This window comes from Pseudophryne corroboree, chromosome 6 (assembly GCF_028390025.1).
Source record: "Pseudophryne corroboree isolate aPseCor3 chromosome 6, aPseCor3.hap2, whole genome shotgun sequence".
NCBI classification, from domain to species: domain Eukaryota; kingdom Metazoa; phylum Chordata; class Amphibia; order Anura; family Myobatrachidae; genus Pseudophryne; species Pseudophryne corroboree.
Genome location: NC_086449.1, coordinates 621137644 through 621161838, shown reverse-complemented (window position 1 = coordinate 621161838; position 24195 = coordinate 621137644). Strand labels below are relative to the sequence as shown.

The window sequence follows — 24195 nt, the reverse complement described above, 5'->3', positions numbered from 1 at the left end:
GGTATGTTGGTCTGCCAGGACTCTTAGTGTAGTTCTGCACATCAGTGACTCAGTAACACTAATGGACAATGATCATTGATATTAGCTTGCTAGAACCTATCTAAGAAACTACCCTGATTAATAATATGACAACTGTAAAAAAAAATATAAACATCAGTGGATGGTGGGAGCACATGTGGTTAATGATATCTCGCTGTAACTGTGTAATGATGCTGATGTCATGTGACTGCAGCATTTAGTGCCTGAGGCCTGCTGCTTGTGGGTCACAGATGCTCGGCTATAAACAGATGCTGTGCATAGAGGGCTGCACTGTTTAAATGTTGTGGAGGTATCACTATAGGACTTGCGGATGTGGAAAAGACGACCTAGAAAACCATGTGCAGTTTAATATTTACAGCTTAAAACTTCTAGAGATTAATTGCAGGAAATTACACAGGGAAGTGATTTTGTTGCCCATTTGTGTGGTCTGTTTGTGTAATTGTTATGGTTATTGATCAGGTTCTTTATTGTCCTCGAGTACTAATGGCAGGACTAAGGTTTGTGGGGGGTCCCTACCAATAAAATTGTCAATATTCTATGTTAGTTATACCATTAAAAAGTACAAAAGTACTCCCAGCATCACCAATGTGACAAATGTGCACCATAGACCCCAGTTCTCATATGCCACAGTGACTCCCATGCTGGTGATGTAGCTATGTGTGATGGCACCTGGTCGTCCGCCCTTGTTAATCTGGCACTGACTATTTCTATTCCAAATATTTTTACTTGTTAATATAGCAAATGATATAATCTGAAATATATTACCTTAAAAGTAAGAAAATATATGTAAAGTACTGTATGTAAAGCAGTATAGATCTAAAGAAATGTTTGTTGTCAGAGTCAAAAACTATAAACTAGACATGTTTGTTAAGGGATTTTAAGAGCGTGTAAACTAGAGCTGTGCGCCAGACCATTTTTGCTGGATTTTGGATTTGGCTCTGATTTGACATCCGGATTTGGATTTGCCAAACCGCTGTGACTGGTTTTGATTTTGATTTGTTTTTTTGTTCAAAAAATTTACCAAAAAAGCTAAAATAACTTAATTTGGGCCTTTTTTTTTTTGTTCCTAGACTATTATTAACCTCAACAACATTAATTCCAGTCATTTCCAGTCAATTGTAACACCTCACAGCTCACAGTATTGTGTTCACCATTATTGGCCAAAGGCTTCAGTGAGCCGGCTGGTTACTAAGCGACAGAGCATTGGCACAAACACACTAGAATTTATAGCACATCTATCAAACTTTGCCACACAGCAGTGGCAGAAGTGAAATGTGGTGCAAGATGGAATTGTCCTTGGGCCCTCTGATCCACCATTATGTTGGATATTAAAAAACACATGCACACTAATAAGCCAAGCACTTCAGTGACAGGGACTGCCTTTTTTGTAGTGGAAGTGCTTGGATTATTTAGGCACCCACAAAACAAGCAATCAGTTGGCTTATGACAACAGCTCTACATTGGCTTAGATATCCTTGTCATTGCCATCTTCACCATCATCAGTGTGCACATCATTCACACACAATATTATTTCATCCCCGCTGGAATCCACCATTACAGAAGTCTCTGTACTTTTACGTAATTGCCGGGTAAGGCCTTCCTCATGGAATTTCCATTTCAGTTAAATTAACATAACCTTTTCCACATTTTGAGGAAGTAGCCTCCTATGCCATTCACTCACAAAGTTCCCAGGCATGCTGAAAACTCTCTCTGAGTACACACTGGCCAGTTTGTACAAGGGCCTTTAAATTGCTTTCTTCTTCTTCCAGTACTCAAAGGGACTCTGTGACATGTCTATTTGTATGGTGTCATGAAAATAATCCTCCACCATTCTTTGGATGGTGATCGTATCAGATGGAGTCATGGTAGAGGTGTTACTAATGTTGGGCAATTCTTTTATTCCTGACCAGATGTCAAAATGTTAGGTTGACTTATTTGTATCACCACTGGGTCTTTTGGGAAAGGTGAGTTTTTTTTTCTGGCTGCTGCTGAAGAAATTGAATGAGGAGACATCGTAGTGCCATATGTCACTTGAGCTACCAACTTGCTCACCAGCTTCTCTTTGCATCTCTTAAGATCTGGATCAGTTGGAAAGAAAGACACAGAGTACAACTTTAACCTAAGATCAAGCACGGTTACAAAAATGTAGTGAGATTTCAAGATATAGGCCCTCATTCCGAGTTGATCGGTCGCAAGGCGAATTTAGCAGAGTTACACACGCTAAGCCTACGCCTACTGGGAGTGTATCTTAGCTTCTTAAAATTGCGACCGATGTATTCGCAATATTGCGATTACAAACTACTTAGCGGTTTCAGAGTAGCTTCAGACTTACTCTGCCTGTGCGATCAGTTCAGTGCTTGTCGTTCCTGGTTTGACGTCACAAACACACCCAGCGTTCGCCCAGACACTCCTCCGTTTCTCCAGCCACTCCTGCGTTTTTTCCGGAAACGGTAGCGTTTTCATCCACACGCCCCTAAAACGGCCTGTTTCCGCCCAGTAACACCCATTTCCTGTCAATCACATTACGATCGCCGGAGCGATGAAAAAGCTGTGAGTAAAAATACTATCTTCATTGTTAAATTACTTGGCGCAGTCGCAGTGCGAATATTGCGCATGCGTACTAAGCGGATTTTCATTGCGATGCGATGAAAAATACCGACCGATCAACTCGGAATGAGGGCCATTGGCAACACGTGAATCCTGGCGAAGCGAATAAAGGACTTAATCTACAAGTCTGGCATACTTTGCAGATTCACTTTATTTAATCTCCTTCTTCAATTTCTCCAGCTGATTTTCCAAAAGCCTGATTAGGGAAATCACCTTACTCAAGCTAGCAGTGTCAGCACTCACTTCACAGGTGGCCGCTTCAAAGGGTTTCAACACCTTGCACAAGACAGAAAGTACTCTCCACTTTGCTGGGCTAAGGTACATTCCCTCTCCTCTCCCAATGTCATGGCTTGTTGTATTGCCATGGATGGCATTTAGCTGTTCCTCCATCCCCTGAAGCATATAAAGAGTGAATTTCCAACTTGTTACCAACTCTTGCTTTGATTGATGGTAGGGCAAATTAAACTGATCTTGTAGGTGCTGCAATCTCCTGCATGCTGTTGCTGAATGCCGAAATGTTCCAACATTTTTCGGGCCACAGACAGCTTCTCCTGCACGCTCCTGTCATTTTTTTTAAAAGCCCTGTACCACTAAGTTGATCATGTGAGCAAAACAGGGGATGTGTTGGAATTCACCCAGCTGTAATACTTTCACAATATTTGTTGTGTTATCAGATATCACAAATCCTGGGTAAAGTCCATGTTTCTATGACATCCCTTAGTATTTCTAAGAGGTGGTCAGCGGTATGCCTCTTATTGAATCCGGTAATATGCTGAGTAGCCTGCCTCTGAATGAACTGGCATTTTGTTAGACACTGTTTCTGCTGCTGCTGAAGGCAATTCACCCACCCAGTGGATTGTCACAGTCATGTCATCTTTAGTTTGCCCACTACCGCTTGTCCACATATCTGTAGTTAAATGGACATTGGCATTCTGTAGGTCAGTAATTAAATTTTTAACGTCCTGGTACAGCCGAGGAATGGCTTTTCAGCTAAAGTGGAACTCTGTACTGGGGACACAGGACCGCAATTAACTGTGTAAAACCAACCACATTAATGGTGGGTATTGGACTCAGATCTAATACTAGCATAGCCGTGATGGTTGTCAGTGATCCGCTGTGCGACTTGGAGAGAGCTGTCATACTTGCTTCCCCTTGCAAAGGATTGTTTCACAGTCAATTGATTTTTTATAATACTACTAGTAGTCTTTTTGGTCCCTTTTGGGATAAAGAGCCACTCCAGCAGCAGCAGCAGCCCTAGTGCTCAAGTTTGCTTCTGCAGAATCCTGGAATGGGGAGTAGACACCTAACCTTAACAAATTGGATGCAGGACTACCTCTGATGATTACTGAGGATATTGAGGATGAAGGTGTTGGCAACGGAGATTGCAGGTGCTGGGATCTAGTTGAGAGAAGGGAGCTAGCTGATGTTGGACTGATTGTTATTTTTTTTTAGCACCATCTTTTGATGTTATCAATAACTTTTCATGACCTCGCTGCAAATGACGTAACAGTGAGGAGGTTCCTAGATGCTTTACGTCCCTATCTCTACTTACTATGGTTCCACAAAGGCTACAGATGGCTTGACAAATGTTGTCAGGATTTTGGTAAAAATAATTCCACACATCCAATTTGGATTTGTTGGTCCTATGCCCAGGCATGACAATGGCTATCTTCTTATCTTGGCCAAGAGTTGCTTCCACTGGTGCCTGACTCACACAACAACATCCTCATTAGCTCCAGCGTCAGCTACACAAATATCCCTCTCATCCTCTTGAAATTCCACAGTGGCATCCTCAATTTCTATGTCATCAGCTATACTTCTGCTGCTCATCCCCGCATTTGCAGAGGGAACAGAAACGGTGGAAGGCGGCTTCTCTGCAAGTACAGTATCAGAAAAATCAGGCTCACACATAGCACCCTTGGACACATTTAGGGGGTAATTCCAAGTTGATCGCAGCAGGAATTTTTTTAGCAGTTTGGCAAAACCATGTGCACTGCAGGGGGGGCAGCTATAACATTTGCAGAGAGAGTTAGATTTGGGTGGGTTATTTTGTTTCTGTGCAGGGTAAATACTGGCTGCTTTATTTTTACACTGCAATTTAGATTGCAGATTGAACTCACCACACCCAAATCTATCTATCTCTGCACATGTTATATCTGCCTCCCCTGCAGTGCACATGGTTTTGCCCAACTGCTAACAAAATTCCTGCTGCGATCAATTCGGAATTACCCCCTTAGTCTCTCCTCAGGGATTGGTGACATTTCTGTTTCTGAACACACAGGGGTAAATTTACTAAGGTGGGAGAATTTTATAACTGGTGATGTTGCCCATGGCAACCAATCAGATTCTACTTACCATTTATCTAGCTGCTTCTAGCAGATAATATATATAATATGATTGGTTGCTATGGGCAACATCACCAGTTCTAAAAATCTCCCACCTTAGTAAATTTACCCCACAGTTTGTTCTATGGCCTTAGTGGTTTTCAATTGTTTTACACCTCTAGAAAAGGTCTTGCATCGTCATGAGAAACAGAAAAAGTTACCTCACTGACCATTGCAGAACCAACACCCAGAAATAAAGGCCAATACCTGAGCCTTTACTTGCCACTGCGTGTGGTGAATGGCATGTTGGCAATTTTATGTTTTTCTGCACCAAACCTTCCCTTTATAAGAGGTGTCTTTTTCTTTAACACTGTACATTGGTTTTTTTATTTAAATACCTTAACGTAGACCCGCTAAGCCTTTAGTAGATGACGTTGCTGGACTAGCATCGTCATCATGACTTGTGGCAGCAGCTGCTGCACTAGTATTTGGTTGCTCTTCTCTAAACTGATAGTTATCCATTTGTCAGGTCATAGATCACTGCGTGGATCACAGGGCTTATAGATGCAGGTGATCAAAGTGCATTTGAGTGAAGGGCACCAACCAACCAGTACAAAAACAATATATATATATATATATATATATATATATATATATATATATATATATATAATTTTTCTATTGTCAAACTTATAAACTAGAGCTCGGTTTGAACTGCACGGATCACAGGTCTTACAGATGCACATAAATAAAGCACTCTTGAGTAAAGCACAGCCAATACAGCAGAGTACAACGCAACACACACAAGCATGAGCATGTCCCTATATACACAGTCACTATACTACACAGCCATAGTTAGTCTGGAGTCTCTGTATGGACACAGCCAGCCAAAACAGCAGAGTATAGTACAGCGTGCCCATATACAGTACTATACTGCACAGCCACAATTGGTCTGGAGTCTCTAGATGGACACAATACAGTCTAAACAGCAGAGTACAGCGCAGCGTGCCATTATACAGTCACTATTTACTGTACAGCCACAATTAGGAATCTGTGGAAGGAACAGCACAGCCTAAACAGCGGAGTATAGTGCAGCATGCCTCTCTATATACAGTCACTATTTACTGCACAGCCACAATTAGAACTCTTTGGAAGGACACAGCACAGTCTAAACTGCAGAGTATAGCACAGCATTCATCAGTGTGCATTGAGTGCAGTGCCATTTCTAGAGGTGGGTGAGCCGTGCGATCATACGGGGTGCTCGCCACTGCACTTTTGTGGCTCCCTTCTCCCCCTCCTCTCTCTCCCCTAGTACTGTTTTTTGGGGGTGGAGTTTCGCTGCATGATGCGGTTGGGTTTTGACATCCCGACGCAACCTCATCAGTCCGGGAAGCTCTGCACCCAAAAAGAGTACTAGGGGAGGAGGAGCAGCATAGCAGGGCTGGCGCCCACCAGCATGTGTACACCCCTAGCAGTGAGCATTACTCTTGGCAACAAGCATAAATCCCAGAGCATGAAACCCCTAGCAATGAGCATTACCCTTGACAACGAGCATTGATTCTAGAGCATGAAACCCCTAGCAATGAGCATTACCCTTGGCAATGAGCATGCATCCCAGAGCATGAAACCCCTGGCAACGAGCATGACACCCAGCGCATGAAATGCCTGGCAACGAGCAGGTAATGTAAAAGTAATTATAAGTTTTACTGTAGGGCATAATGTATCACGGCCATTGCAGTGTATGGCATAATATGGTGCAGGATGCCATGCCCATTTTAGTGTTTTGGCCTCACTAAAATACTGTTTTGTATGTGAGGGCGGGGGATGCATTTTTGAATGTGCATGGGGGTGGGCGCATTTTTTTTTTTTTACTGCTTGCACTGGGAGCCAAATTGTCTAGAAACAGCCATGATTGAGTGAAATGGCGACGGGTCCCGGTCGCGGTGCCTTATGTTAGCGTGACCATATTGTCCCTTTTACCTGGGACGCTCATGGATTACACAGGTTCTGTGGCTGATTAAAACCAGCTGAACTGTAGGCTTGAAGTCAGCCAGCCACAGAACCTGTGTAATCCATGAGCGTCCCAGGTAAAAGGGATAATATGGTCACTCTACTTATATGGTATCCAAGTCCCGTGAGAATCCGACATCGGGAAGATTATGTTCGGCAGGAACATTGCACTCAGATCCCAATGCATACCTCCCAACTATCCCGATTTCAGCAGTACAGTCCTGTTATTTGGAGACTGTCCCGCGGGACGGTATCCCGCAGGCGGGGGGGCAATTGGGGAAACCAGTGATCACCACTGCTCTGCTTTGAAAAGCAGCCGGTGATCACTGAATAGATGCCGTGCGCATGCGCACGGCATCTGAACAGTGCAGGGAGGAGAGGAAGGGGCTGCCCAGCTGCTCAAGGAGCGCTGGGCATGCCCCAAAAACATCAAAAACCAGGGATCGTAGCGCAATGCCCTGCCTCCTCACATGAGGCCCCACCCCTTTTCCGGCCACAGTCGCACTTTCGGCGCGGCATGTCCCTCATTAGGTATTACAGAAGTTGGGAGGTATGCCCAATGTTCGGATTGGCTCAGATTCTGTGAAGTCCAAACTGCTCATCTCTATTGTAAACATATTATGACTTGAACTACTTTTAAATGGTGCCCTCTGCGGGGTCCAGGTTTACGACAGTACACTGAGGGGGGATGGGCTATGATAACGCAATTCTCAGAGAATTGGCATCACCTACCTTGGAGAAGTTGATGGTAATTTTACTATGTTAAAGTCTTACAGTAAGGGCATAGTGCTCTCACTACCAGGGTAGATGTGTTTGCGGCACATATGGTGTAGTGGGGTTGTAATATAAAGCAGGTTCTAAGTGTGTTCCATCTAATCATTTTGTTTTCAGTGTACTGTAATTGTTTACAAGTGAGTCACTTCTTTCTTTGTTCTGGAGGGAGCATCTGTTCATGTTCCCCATCTTTAGAGATTTCCTAGTTTGTGTATATGTAATACATGGTTTCTGAGTGTTTGTTTTCTTGTCGTTGATTGTGTAATATGTAATTGCCAGTTGTTTTTGTTGTAAACTGGTTAAAATTAGTTTAGTACCGATAAGAGCTATTTTCAGGAAAGTGTTTTGTGTAAAGGAGTAACCAAAATCCCATGTTTTTGTCTGTAAGATGAGTATACAGCATGTAGGTTGTTTGTGAATGCAATTCATTGTTTAAACATGCTACACTGTTAAAGATGTTTCTTTCCAGTGTTCTTTACTTTGTGCTATATAATTGGTGCATTTTCTTTTCAGCGATTTCAGTTTCTCTGTTTGACTTAATGCATTATATAATTAAGCTTTCTTTCTCTTTATGTAGATCAGTGCCGTAACTAGACATTTTGGTGCTTTGTGTCGTAAAGATAATTGGTGCCCCACTCACATTCGAAACAGGAATAGCGCACCAAAAATAAAGGGGAGTGACTTTGTGCAGAAGGGTTATAGCCACAGATTAGTACCAATTCACATTACACCACATAGTGGTATCCCTTATAAACATTACACCACACATTAGTGCCCCTTATACACATTACACCACACAGTAGTACCCCTTCTACATGTTACTCCGCACAGTAGTGCTACTTATACACATTATTCCACGGTAGAGCTCATCTTCCTCATTCCCCCTCCTCCTTTATCGTACTCCTGTGCATTTCTCCTTTTCCTTATTTCTCATCATCCCTCCCAGCTGCTGTGCAATATCATCATCATCATTTTTCCTTACTTCTCATCATCATTCCAACTCCTCATTCCTCATTATTCCTCCCGGTAACAAAGTGGAAGGAAAGATTGTCTCTTAGTTGGAGCACAATAGAAAAAAGATTAATTATATATAAAATATAACTTTTAATATTAATCAATTAAAATGTGATGTGAAAAATATAGGAAAAATTGTACAATAAACAAAAATATTCCAACAATTAAAATTGTATTCACTGTGTCTTATTTATTGAGTCTTTTATATTACTTTTTATGGGATCTCAACCAAGGCGGTTGTCGAGAAATCTGCTCTTATTGTATTTTCCGCCATAAGTCAGTTTATGTATGCAGTATTATATTCAACAATTTTTGAAGGCTATAGCGCAATATCAAACAGTATACTAGTATGGTACCGTTGATCGAGAGCAGTGATCGCCAACCCGTAGCTCGCGAGCTACCGGTGGCTCACCGTAGTATTTTCTGTAGCTCACAGAGCACACGAACCTGGGCAGTCACTGGCACTCCTCCTCCCTTCATTTTTAATATGGTGCCAGCCGTCAGCCAATCAGAGCTTGCGTACCGGCAGTGGCGGGACCTGATTGGCCGCCGGACCGCGAGTTTTGATTGGCTACCTTACCGGCACCATATTTTAAATGCCCGCTACTGCCGGAGACTCTGTCACCCTCACCGCAGCCGTTCTCCAGACTGCACATGAGAGGCGAGCGCAGCGCTCTCCTCCCCTTCCGTCCCTCATACAGGAGGAGCAGCACCGGCGGCAGTAGAAGAAGCCAACAAGGTTTAGCACTGTGTGGGGCACTGTATCGGACACTGCAGGGAGGCATTTTATCTGGCGCTGTGGGGCATTTTATATGACACTGCGGGGGGAATTGTATCTGGCACTGGTGGGGGCATTGTATCTGGCACTGCTGGGGGGCATTATTTGTGTATCTGGCACTGCTGAGGGGCATTATTTGTATATCTGGCACTATGCGAGGGGGCATTACTTGTAGTTGTGAGTCCACACCCACTTTTGTAAGGCCACAACCACTTTCGCAGGAACACACGTGCAGTGGGGGGAGGGGCTAGCTCCTTCAGAGGTTTTATTTTCCGAAAGTAGCTCACACCCCAATTAAGGTTGGAGACCACTGATCTAGATCATAGCTGTTTCTTGTCCCTTATCATATATTTGTGGCCATTAATGTATTGCCATGGGACAGGTCAGCTTATACTAGTATATAATAAATTGCACTCATTGTACAAAACAAGGTGTAACATTGCAGTTTATTTCAATTGACTATGAGCTTTCCTGGATAGGAAAGAGATTAGACACATAAATCACAGAATATGATACACCAATCAAGTACTGAATAGCAATGCTGTATGATGCATCATGTCACAACACAGACTATTATAACTAGTCAGAAACAGCGGGTCCTAAGTGGAATGTGTTTTGACCATTTTAGTCACATTTATTTAATACTGCAAGCAGTTTTTACTACCTAGGGGAAGTTACGAGTGCCATTCTATATTCTATAAGGAACAATTATATTGCACTATCCTAATACCTATTACCATAGCCTACCAACTATATTGTGAAACACATCAGTGACTGTTGGTAATAATTTATCTCGATATGGAATGATTGTGAACAGTCTTATCAATGTGGGGAATCCACAAACGTGGAGGTTATAAGTGCACTATTATTTTGCACATATAGGGGGTTTTACTAACCTGACAAGTTCTTAAACCACTGAGTGCAATTTATTATATACTAGTATAAGCTGACCTGTCCCATGGCAATACATTAATGGCCACAAATATATGATAAGGGACAAGAAACAACTATAATCTAGATCAACGGTACTGTACTACTATACTGTTTGATATTGCGCTATATCCTTCAAAAATTGTTGCATTTAATACTGCATAGATAAACTGACTCGTGGCGGAAAATACAATAAGAGCAGATTTCTCGACAACCGCCTTGGTTGAGATCCCATAAAAAGGTGACACACTCAGAAGTAATATAAAAGACTCAATAAATAAGACACAGTGAATCCAATTTTAATTCTTAGAATATTTTTGTTTATTGTACAATTTTTCCTATATTTTTCACATCACATTTTTAATTGATTAATATTAAAAGTTATATTTTATATATAATTAATCTTTTTTCTATTGTGCGCCAACTAAGAGACAATCTTTCCTTTCACTTTGTTACTGTCTACCTCATTGTCTATGGCAGCACCCCCAATGCATGACCAAGAATAAATTCTATTACATATGTAAAATGGGGAAAGCATAATCTATAAACCAATGAAAAGCTAATCCACCAGTGACTAGTGCAGAAGACATCCATTCTCCCTTACCCCCTATCTATTATCATTATTCCTCCCTCCAGCTACTGTGAATAATCATCATCATTCCTCAACATAGTTTCTTCTACTCTACGTCATTTCTCCTTCCATAACCCCCTCCCCTCCCTCGGATGCTGGTGCGCTGTTTACAGTACTTTCCATGTTGTGCCGGGCCGCAAAGTGGCTTTACTTCTCTATTCCTGCCGGCAGTCACTGTCACTGTAGACTAGGAGACTGGTGAGCTGGGAGCCGGCAGGGCACATGGGCGTAAAGCTGCAGCGCTGCCCCTGTGTTGCCTTTATAATGAATGGCCACAGTACTTAATTTCTACAGATGTAGGTGAGAATTTTAATTTTCACCTACTGTACTTTTGTAGAAATTAAAGGATAATGAATAGACCCCTAACCCTAAATCACATTTTGCCAGGCAGAGAGTCTGTGTCTATGATCAATGACACCTGAAATAACATTTGTAAGTTAAAATGAAAGATTGTAAAGGATACAGGCAGCCGCGCGTTCTGCATTCAGGTTGGAGTTGGAATACCGGTGGCCGGGATCCTGGAGGTCAGAATACCTACCCCAGGATCCCGGCCGCCAGAATAGTGAGCGCTAGAAAGCCCCTTGCGGGCTTGGTGTCTCGCTGCACTTGCCACAGGTTCTATCCCCAGTCTTTGGGTGTTGAGGACGCCCATGAGTGGGAATAGGTCAGTGCCGCTGTCTGTATTCTCGGCGGTCGTGATCCCGGCGTTGGTATTCTGACCGCCAGAATCCCGGCTGTTGGTTTATAGACTACATCCCCTGCTTTCAGTTCATCTGGAACACTGTCTGCTGAAGTGACAGGTTTGTCAGGCTGTTGATTTTGGGAAACACAGTGTTATTCAATTATTTCTATTAATGTAAAAATAATACCGTAGGATTCATGCGACAAACACACATTGCTTCCTGCAGTGCCTCAATTCCTTTAACTACAGCAATTAAAGAGAATGGAAATTAGCGTCATTAGAACATCATAAATGATTGGTACAATTTGAACAAAAGAAAAAAAACTTTATAGTGATAAAAATATATGTATATATTATTTATTACGCCTCACCAGCTTAATAAAATAATTTGCAAATGACTCTTTGGATTTGTGTATGAATAGAAGAAATGTGTCTGTGGATAATAAGATTTGTTATAAAGGCAACTGTAATTATCATTTATCACAGCAGAAATGATTATTGCATATTATACTTTGTGTTGTTACTACAAAACAGGAGGATGGCATATGAGAGCAGGGAGTCGTTTGCTGTCTCCTCTCCTCTCTCGCTGGTGCAGGCATCAAGTAGACTCTTGCACTGAGCCAGAGTTTAATTTGCGGACATAGATCTTTGGGATAATTACATTGTCCCCATTTCTGAGCGATTTGCGTGGGGCCCAGGGTTGGACTGGCCCACAGGGGTACAGGGGAAACCTCCAGTGGACCCCACTGCCTGAGGACCCATGTCCTTCTCCAGGGATCAGGTTCCATACTGTGCCCTTGAATGATACATTATACATATGTTACATTAAACTGCACAGGACTATGGCGTATGTTGTACAGTACATTGCTGTTATTATTCTGGTACATTATTATGCATTCACTAGCAGTAATTACAGTATATATTTATCTAGGGGCCCAGATCACACGCTCTGTAATGGTTAGCCAAGCCTCTAAGTATGGGCCCTACCACTGCATCCCCCCGGTGGGCCCTTCATGCCCCAGTCCAACACTGGTAGGGCCTATGGGGAGGTAAGTACAGTCCATAAGTGCAGGGTGTGTGTGGTGTGGGCAACGCACTCTCTGCACCCATTTTACATGCTATGTGTTGAACTGATTTACTAAGTAATGCTCTGGTGTTACTTAAATAATCCGTTTGTTATGTGTAGATCTCTGTGTTATGTAGGGAGATAACCTGTCCAGTGCATGTGCAGAACTACTCTGCTCTTCCTTTTCTCTCTCTTTTCTCAGAGCGGATTTCAACCGGAAGGCTATATTGTCCCCAGTATTGAGCTGGTTAGCTCTGCTGTGACCTCCTGCATCCTTCTAGCACCCTGAAGTGGCTTGTGGCTGGCATTTTGAAGCGCCAAATCTAAAAGTGCTCCATTACATTAGCCATCTCGGGGCTTCCAGGCCGGCAGCCCAGGTGCTGTGTTGCGGAGTCAGGGCCTCTGGGGATCTGGGCGCGGCTGTGGCGGGGAGGCACTTCTGTGACATCACGCGCAGAGGAAGCTCCGGGGCTCTGAGAGTATGCGGTGCAGGGAGGGCTATTAAAGGCTTACGCTGCGCCGCTTTCATACACATCTATGCCGGTGGCCGCAGCAGCTTTTGTTGCACCTACGCCGCAGCTAGTGAGTGGGGATTGTTGATGCCGGAGGGGGCAGGCAGACTGGCAGCAGGACATAGGACGCTGCAGTAAAAGGATTTATTTTTCCCCTATCTACAGCGCAGAGACTTGCTGCACATGCAGTGGCATACCCTCAAACTGTACCTTTTTGGCAGTAAAGTACCTTTTTTTTACGGTCTGTACTGATTTTTGGCTCTCCAAACATCCATTGAAAGTACAGGAAAAGGGATGTGGCCACGCCACTTGACCCGTGGCAACGCCCCCTTCTCGAATTTGTAGCGATTTTTATGTGTAATTTGTTGGAGGGTATGTTGCTGCAGATGCAGTGGGCCTATTTTGGGATGTGGAGCTGCAGGTCCATCAGCCCCATTGTTAATCCTGCTCTGGGAACACACAGCAGCCAAAGGGCAGAGTCTCCCATTAGATGTAACCTGTGTGGGAGAATGTTTCTTGCCCAATCAGCTGTGGACTGGGTGTGATAGACCTGCTGCTAACCCAATGAGAGCTCTTAGCCACACCCTGCGTTATAAACACAGGCACAGAGTCACAGATCTGGGCTATTATATAGGAGATGTGTGTGTGTGTGTGTGTGTGTGTGTGTGTGTGTAGGTAGGTATGTGTTGGAGGTATATATACCTCCAAAAGAACTCTGCACTCGGAGACAACATGAATAGCAAAATAATTATTTATCTAAGAGTCACTCGGAGACAACATGAATAGCAAAATAATTATTTATCTAAGAGTCAACGTTTCGGGACAGTGCGTCCCGTAGTCAGGACAAAGACCGGGTATACATAAAAAGTACAAAACACACAAAATAATATTAATAGTACACATACAGTATGATATACCCGTAGCTAAATATGCAACATATTTTTTGTATTCTCCAGCACATGTTGTATATTTAGCTACAGGTATATCATATGTATACTATTAATATTATTTTGTGTGTTTTGTACTTTTTATGTTTTTATGTTTTATATAGTGCATACAGGCAATTTTTACACCAGGCACTTTAACTGGTTGCGCCCCTGAAGAAGGATTGACACCGAAAATGGCTCTTTGGGATGGCACCAGTGTTTTGTTTCTGTATCAGCATCTTGACAATGAGTATACGCTGAGCCTTGCATTTATTTACGTTTGATATGGCATATTGAGTAAAAGCTTTTCGAAAATTGAGCAGTGTGCTGGTTCTGTCTGTTACTAATCTTGGTGTTGTGGGATGGATACGAGTCTCTATATTTACATTCGTTAACCGGACATCTGCATTCCTTCTGAGAGTGTCAGTGCGGATTCCCGGGACATTGTTCTGTGATCATTGTATATGTGTGTGTGTATGTGTATATATATATATATATATATATATATATATATATATATATATATATATGTATATGTAACCAATTCACCATGTGAAAAGTGCAAAGTGCAAATTAAAAAGGATCGACTTAGCTTCCTTGGGAGACAGCTTCAGTCTGATGACACTTTTAGGACATGAAAAACAGAAATAGAAACCAACATGGTGTGTACTGTTTGACTAGTAGACAATGCTCCACACTTTAGGGACCTTGCTAGTCCCAATATAAATATATGAGCTGGATAGTAAATGCTGGTTCCAAAGGACAAAGATTCGATAAAATTATAAAACATAAACAAATTTTAATATAACAGATCCTGAAGCCAATGTAGGTAGCACACGTACAAGATAAAAACAAATAAACAGCTTATCTATCCACAATCGGAATCACAAGGTGAGCAGCAGCCCTATCCTGTTAGTGTATGTTAAAATGTCCTGAAGCAAATGCAGGTAGCATACGTACAAGGTAAATAAATTAAAACGGCTTATCTGTCCATTCAGAAGAAGTCGTGGGTGAGTCAAAAAGTCCCAGACCCGACGCGTTTCGTCCTGTAGCATAGGACTTCATCAAGGGGATGCATGGTGGGAGCACAGTAGAGTATTTATGAAGCTGATAATTGGTCACATGACTAACAGGAAGTAAGCATCACTTCCTGTATGGAATCAAAAATATTTCCTAGTGTGTTTTAAAACTTCAAATATCTCTAATAAAAAACCTTAGTATGAGTGTGAGCAGATGGAAAGCGGCATAAATTATAAAGCAAGTATTAAAACGAGGGTTTCTAAGGTGAGAAACTGCTCAAGAGCGGTCGTGAACCGCATCTTGAGCCGCATGACGTCACTTCCGCCAGGCACTGTAGAGAGCGGTCGTGCGCCGTGTGGCACGCGGCGTGAGCTGCAAACGTCACTTCCGCCGGAGGCTAGGAGGAACAGTTTGTAGTGATCAGCGGTGACACGCAGTGTAAAGCCCGCCGCGTCACTTCCGCTGTAGATTGTCTCTTTTCAGTTAATCTCAAACAGGGTGGAGACATAGTAAATGGTGAATTAAATGTCCTGGAACGCATGGCCATCTTCAAACGCCCTGGTCCAAAGATATCTTGCTGGTAGTGGCACCGTGGAACGCACGGCCATTTTATCTGAAGCTTGACATAAAATCATATTACACAGATGGAATAGGCGGATAATTTATATCTAGAACAATTTAAAAGAAATTTTTATATAAAAAAGTGAGTGATAAAGAAATTGTTTGCAAAATAGCATTGTGTAAATAAAATAATACATATTTAATGCTACAATTAATGATCTCTAGTGGGTGGGAAATAAATAAATAATGGTAGTGGGTGAAGTGCAGTGAAAGTGGGAGTCTCATACATCTAAGGATGTGACTTGAAAAAATTATAATGAAAACGTTATAGGAAGGGTGCAATCTCAAACCCTTCATTAAATCCAAGGGGAGCAAGTGTCTTTAATTCAAATATCCAAAACATTTCCCGTTTGGATAATTTATTTAGGATGTCTCCACCTCTTTCTCCAAGACTGACAATTTCGATACCCTTAAAGGTCATATCTTCAGGATTTGAGTAGTAGACTTCGTGAAAATGTCTATATATTGCATGTGTGATAACTTTATTTTTAATATTTCTTGCATGTTCCTGAATACGCAACTTAAGTACTCTCTTCGTCTTGCCGACGTACTTAAGTCCACATGGACATTCCAAAAGATAAATCACCATTGTAGAGTTGCAGTTTATGAAATGCTTAATGGTATATTCCCGAGAGTTGTCACTATTAGAAAACTTCTTTCGATTTCGGTGGACCAGCTTACAAATGTTGCAGCTTCCGCACTTGTAACAGCCTTGACATGGCTTGCTTTGGTTGAATGTAGTGGACTTCAAGAGACTGGGTGCCAAAATTTCTTTAAGATTGCTTGTTTTCCTATACACAACTTGGGGTTTTGGAGGCAAGACCTCTTTTAGAACCGGGTCCATCATTAGAATATTCCAATGTTTATTCAGGGATTGACGGATGAGTTTTTCATGACAGCTGTAAATTGTAGTGAATGGGGCAGTAATCCTTCTCTCTGTCCCTTCTACTTCTGTCTTTTGTGATGGTATGTGTGTGGTCCTGGTTTTCACAAGAGCTTTTTCGATGACATCCTTTGGATATTCTCTTTCTTTGAAGCGCTCAGCATAAATTTTCAGTTGTGTGTCTTGATCCTCTTTTTGACTGCAATTTCTTTGAACCCGATGAAATTGAGAGTATGGAATATTGGTTTTCCAGCTCCGCTGATGGCAGCTTTTGAAGTGTAAATACCTGTTGGTGTCAACCTTTTTAATATGATTACAGGTGATGATTTTTGATTCCTTTGAAGAGAGTGTCAGGTCAAGGAACTCTATTTGAGTTTGGTCATGGTTCTCGGTGAATTTCAAGTTGAATTGATAGACATATTCATAAAAAATTCCAAAAAGATGATTCAGTGCCATCCCAAATGATGATGATATCGTCTATATATCTTTTGTATAATATCAATTGGTTGAAGAATGGGTTGTTGGAGTAGATATGTTCTTCTTCCCAGCTCCCCATCAGTAGGTTTGCGAAGCTGGGGGCAAAAATTGTCCCCATAGTTGTCCCACATGTCTGCAGAAAAAAGGATTCTTGAAACTTGAAGTAGTTATGGCTTAGGATGAACCTTATAAGGTCGCAAATGGCTTCTTTATGGGCCTGTGTCATCTCCGTATCTCTATCCAGATACTTCTTACAAGCTGAGACTCCGATATCATGAACAATGCAGGTATATAGACTTTCAACATCGATTGTCACCCACCAATAAGTTTCCTTCCATACGCCATCTTTAAGGGCGTCCAACACACTATTAGTATCCTTAAGATAGGATGGAAGTTTAGTGACATATCTGCTCAAAAAGACATCTATATATTCGGACAGGTGTGATGTGAGTGAGTCGATTCCTGCAATAATAGGTCTTCCGGGAAGGTTCTGGAGGTTCTTGTGTATTTTGGGTAGGAAATAAAATATTGGAATGACCGGAGAAGATGTCATCATAAATTGGTATTCCTCTTTATCTAGTACATTACAACGTAGATAGTGTACCAACACGATTCTTAACTCATCTATATATTGTATGGTGGGATTGTGTTGTAATTTCCTATAGGAATTAGTATCACTAACGGTTATCACATAACCGTTTTTCACGATCTGGTCAAGAAGGACCTGTGTGATCAAGATTTACCACCCACTAAATCAAACAACCTAAAGAATAAGGAGAAACAAGCACTGAAAGACCTTCAGAATAATTATGAAATTGTCATCAAACAAGCTGATAAGGGGGGGGGAACAGTGATTATGGATAGACCGGACTACGTGAAAGAGGCAATACGTCTTCTTAATGATACTAATTCCTATAGGAAATTACAACACGATCCCACCATACAATATATAGATGAGTTAAGAATCACGTTGGTACACTATCTACGTTGTAATGTACTAGATAAAGAGGAATACCAATTTATGATGACATCTTCTCCGGTCATTCCAATATTTTATTTCCTACCCAAAATACACAAGAACCTCCAGAACCCTCCCGGAAGACCTATTATTGCAGGAATCGACTCACTCACATCACACCTGTCCGAATATATAGATGTATTTTTGAGCAGATATGTCACTAAACTTCCATCCTATCTTAAGGATACTAATAGTGTGTTGGACGCCCTTAAAGATGGCGTATGGAAGGAAACTTATTGGTGGATGACAATCGATGTTGAAAGTCTATATCAGAGGTTCTCAAACTCAGTCCTCGGGGGCACACACAGTGCATGTTTTGCAGGTCTCCTCACAGAATCGCAAGTGAAATGATTAGCTCCACCTGTGGACCTTTTAAAATGTGTCAGTGAGTAATTAATACACCTGTGCACCTGCTGGGTCACCTGCAAAACATGCACTGTGTGTGCCCCCGAGGACCGCGTTTGAGAACCTCTGGTCTATATACCTGCATTGTTCATGATATCGGAGTCTCAGCTTGTAAGAAGTATCTGGATAGAGATACGGAGATGACACAGGCCCATAAAGAAGCCATTTGCGATTTTATAAGGTTCATCCTAAGCCATAACTACTTCAAGTTTCAAGAATCCTTTTTTCTGCAGACATGTGGGACAGCTATGGGGACAATTTTTGCCCCCAGCTTCGCAAACCTACTGATGGGGAGCTGGGAAGAAGAACATATCTACTCCAACAACCCATTCTTCAACCAATTGATATTATACAAAAGATATATAGACGATATCATCATCATTTGGGATGGCACAGAATCATCTTTTTTGGAATTTTTTATGAATATGTCTATCAATCAATTCAACTTGAAATTCACCGAGAAACATGACCAAACTCAAATAGAGTTCCTTGACCTGACACTCTCTTCAAAGGAATCAAAAATCATCACCTGTAATCATATTAAAAAGGTTGACACCAACAGCTATTTACACTTAAAGCTGCCATCAGCGGAGCTGGAAAACCAATATTCCATACTCTCAATTTTATCGGGTTCAAAGAAATTGCAGTCAAAAAGAGGATCAAGACACACAACTGAAAATTTATGCTGAACACTTCAAAGAAAGAGAATATCCAAAGGATGTCATCGAAAAAGCTCTTGTGAAAACCAGGACCACACACACCCCATCACAAAAGACAGAAGTAGAAGGGACAGAGAGAAGGATTACTGCCACATTCATTACAACTTACAGCTGTCACGAAAAACTCATCCGTCAATCCTGAATAAACATTGGAATATTCTAATGATGGACCCGGTTCTAAAAGAGGTCTTGCCGCCAAAACCCCAAGTTGTGTATAGGAAAACAAGCAATCTTAAAGAATTTTTGGCACCCAGTCTCTTGAAGTCCACTACATTCAACCAAAGCAAGCCATGTCAAGGCTGTTACAAGTGCGGAAGCTGCAACATTTGTAAGCTGGTCCACCGAAATCGAAAGAAGTTTTCTAATAGTGACAACTCTCGGGAATATACCATTAAGCATTTCATAAACTGCAACTCTACAATGGTGATTTATCTTTTGGAATGTCCATGTGGACTTAAGTACGTCGGCAAGACGAAGAGAGTACTTAAGTTGCGTATTCAGGAACATGCAAGAAATATTAAAAATAAAGTTTTCACACATGCAATATATAGACATTTTCACGAAGTCCACCACTCAAATCCTGAAGATATGACCTTTAAGGGTATCGAAATTGTCAGTCTTGGAGAAAGAGGTGGAGACATCCTAAATATATTATCCAAACGGGAAATGTTTTGGATATTTGAATCAAAGACACTTGCTCCCCTTGGATTTAATGAAGGGTTTGAGATTGCACCCTTCCTATAACGTTTTCATTATCATTTTTTCAAGTCACATCCTTAGATGTATGAGACTCCCACTTTCACTGCACTTCACCCACTACCATTATTTATTTATTTCCCACCCACTAGAGATCATTAATTGTAGCATTAAGTATGTATTATTTTATTTACACAATGCTATTTTGCAAACAATTTCTTTATCACTCACTTTTTTATATAAAAATGTCTTTTAAATTGTTCTAGATATAAATTATCCGCCTATTCCATCTGTGTAATATGATTTTATGTCAAGCTTCAGATAAAATGGCCGTGCGTTCCACGGCGTCACTACCAGCAAGATATCTTTGGAACAGGGCGTTTGAAGATGGCCGTGCGTTCCAGGACATTTAATTCACCATTTACTATGTCTCCACCCTGTTTGAGATGAACTGAAAAGAGACAATCTACAGCGGAAGTGACGCAGCGGGCTTTACACTGCGTGTCACCGCTGATCACTACAAACTGTTCCTCCTAGCCTCCGGCGGAAGTGACGTTTGCGGCTCACGCCACGTGTCACACGGCGCACGACCGCTCTCTACAGTGCCTGGCGGAAGTGACGTCATGCGGCTCAAGATGCGGTTCACGACCGCTCTTGAGCAGTTTCTCACTTTAGAAACCCTCGTTTTAATACTTGCTTTATAATTTATGCCACTTTCCATCTGCTCACACTCATACTAATGTTTTTTATTAGAGATATTTGAAGTTTTAAAACACACTAGGAAATACTTTCGATTCCATACAGGAAGTGATGCTTACTTCCTGTTAGTCATGTGACCAATTATCAGCTTCATAAATACTCTGCTGTGCTCCCACCTGCATCCACTTGATGAAGTCCTATGCTACAGGACGAAACGCATCGGGTCTGGGACTTTTTGACTCACCCCTGACTTCTTCTGAATGGACAGATAAGCCGTTTTAATTTATTTACCTTGTACGTATGCTACCTGCATTTGCTTCAGGACATTTTAACATACACTAACAGGATAGGGCTGCTGCTCACCTTGTGATTCCGATTGTGGACAGATAAGCTGTTTATTTGTTTTTATCTTGTACGTGTGCTACCTACATTGGCTTCAGGATCTGTTATATTAAAATTTGTTTATGTTTTATAATTTTATCGAATCTTTGTACTTTGGAACCAGCATTTGCTATCCAGCTCATATATTTATATTGGGACTAGCAAGGTCCCTAAAGTGTGGAGCATTGTCTACTAGTCAAACAGTACACACTATGTTGGTTTCTATTTCTGTTTTTCATGTCCTAAAAGTGTCATCAGACTGAAGCTGTCTCCCAAGGAAGCTAAGTCGATCCTTTTTAATTTGCACTTTGCACTTTACACATGGTGAATTGGTTACATAGAAATCCTACAATTTCAGAATTTCAAAACACCATTAGGCGCTCTATTGCACTTCATTTTTTAAACATTTTATCTATATACTGGGCACGAGCTGCCACCCATTGATCTATGGGGGGTGTACAAATATTGTTTATTTAACCACATCCATTATATTCCATTTATGTGTCTAAATTCAGGATTAGCCTAGGCGCTATTCTCCGTTTTATATATTTATTTATATATATATATATATATATATATATAGAGAGAGAGAGAGAGAGAGAGATAGGTATATATTCTGTGATCATTGTATATATATGTTTGTATGTATATATATATATATATATATATATATATATATATACACATATGTGTGTGTGTGGATAAAAAGAGTAGAGGTACGGCGACCAAAATGTGAAGCAAGGTAAATGTTCTATATGACTGTTTAAAAATGGAACCTAAAAGCCAGTAGCAATAAGAATATATTTAATAAAATACCACAAAGGAGCTTAACACAATTATAAATATAAAAAATTAAACAATTAAAATTAAAACAATGAATATCTGAGCCTGAGGATAAAAAAAACTTATCTCAGTGCATGGTGGAGGTCAATATAGGGGAGTCCAATGCGTTTCGTCCTATCTGGACTTCATCAAGGGGTGATATGAGGTTGGGACTGGGCTGGGTATTATACCCCACCTAACAGGAACTAATTCTGACATCACATCCTATTTCATTAATCAGATAACCAAGGAAGAAACTATTACATAAGAGAAATATATAATATATATTAGGAAGCAGCGGTCTGAGAGTTCTATATTAAGGAAGCCATGAGGTAGTTGGGAGATACAGATTCATATACCCTATTACCAAACGACCCTAAGGAGATATATGTAGAGGAATTAAGGACATGGCTTTAGGAATAACATCATCACCAAGGACGAATTCCAATTCCTCATGCAATCTAATCCCATTACCCCCATTTTTTATTTCCTGCCAAAGGTTCATAAATGTGTTTCTAATCCGCCTGGAAGGCCCATAGTAGCAGGCATTGGCTCACTAACTTCGAATCTTTCAGAATATGTTGATTTTTTTTTAAAGGGATATGTCAAAGATCTTCCATTTTTTTTTAAAGACACTACATCTGTTCTTAACCTTTTAAAAACAATTGAATGGAAAGATACCTACCTCTGGGCAACAGTGGATGTACAATCCCTATATACGTGTATCCAGCATTCGAAAGGTATAGCTGCATGTAGGAAATACCTGGATAATGATCCATCTTTAACCCTGATTCATAAAGATTTTATATGTGATGTGATGCATTTTATCCTTAGTCATAACTATTTTAAATTTCTCAACCAATTTTACCTACAATGTTGCGGGACCGCAATGGGAACTATCTTCGCACCCAGTTTCGCAAATCTTTTTATGGGATGTTGGGAGAAAAGTTACGTTTATGACTCCAGCACTTTTAAGGATAATATAATCTTTTATGGTCGGTACATTGACGACATTTTAATAATTTGGGATGGCACCGTGGAAGCCTTCTATGGATTTTTAGAGTACATAGGGATCAACGAAATGAAACTTGTTTTTACATCCAAAGCAAACAACAAGTTCATAGAATATCTGGACTTGATTCTGACTGGGGAAAATGGTACAGTCTCCACAAAGAACTTTATCAAGAAGGTCTACATGAACAGCTACCTGCACTTTAAAAGTAATCACCTGGAAAAATGGAAGAACAACATTCCGGCCTCACAGTTCTGCAGAATAAAGAGGAGCTGTAGCAGTATGCAAGACTGTGAGGATCAACTAGATTTCTACAGTTATCGTTTCAAAGATAAACAGTACCCAACCACCATTCTGAATGATGCACTAACGAAAACCAGATCCACGGACAGAGATGACCTACTCACATACAAGACCAGAGAAAAGAAAAAGGACTCCGTGGCCTTCATCACCACGTTCAGTAGGCATGAGAAGTACATCAGGAACTCGTTAAAGACCCACTGGGACATCCTCCTGATGGACCCTGTACTGAAAGATATCCTACCTCCCCAACCACAACTCATTTTTAGGAAGTCAAAGAAGTTGAAAGATCTTCTGGCACCCAGTATGCTGACGGAAAAGACAGTTCAAAATGCTGCCATGCCAAAATGCACGGGATCATACAAGTGTGGCAGGTATAATGTCTGTAAATATGTACACCGGAATAGAAAGACTTTAGTGACATAGGTGAAAATAAGGAATACAAAATCAAGGACTTTATGAATTGCAACACCACGTCTGTTGTTTATTTGTTGGAGTGCACTTGTAAAATGAAATACGTCGGAAAAACAAAAAGACCTTTAAAAATGAGGATCCAAGAACACATCCAGAGTACTAAGAATAATTTGGACAGTCATGCAGTCCCCAGACATTTTGGATCTCATCATACAGTAATTCAAACTCTGAGGATCTGACGTTCAAGGCTATAGAATACGTCAGTCTAGAGGAAAGACGAAGCGACTTGGCAAACAAACTCTCAAGACGAGAGATGTATTGGATATTCCAACTACAAACACAACACCCTTTCGGTCTCCATGAAGGATACGAGATTGCACCTTTTCTATGAGGTGCAGTATCCATCCTTTACTTACTCCTAACACTGTTTCTTTG

The 24195-nt window shown here is 41.2% G+C and overlaps 1 protein-coding gene across 2 annotated transcripts in view; it reads left to right on the top strand.

Annotated features, from left to right (window-relative positions):
* Positions 1–24195, top strand: part of STK32A (serine/threonine kinase 32A) — a 523510-nt gene that overhangs the window by 409832 nt on the left and 89483 nt on the right. The gene's annotated exons all lie outside the window — the stretch shown is intronic.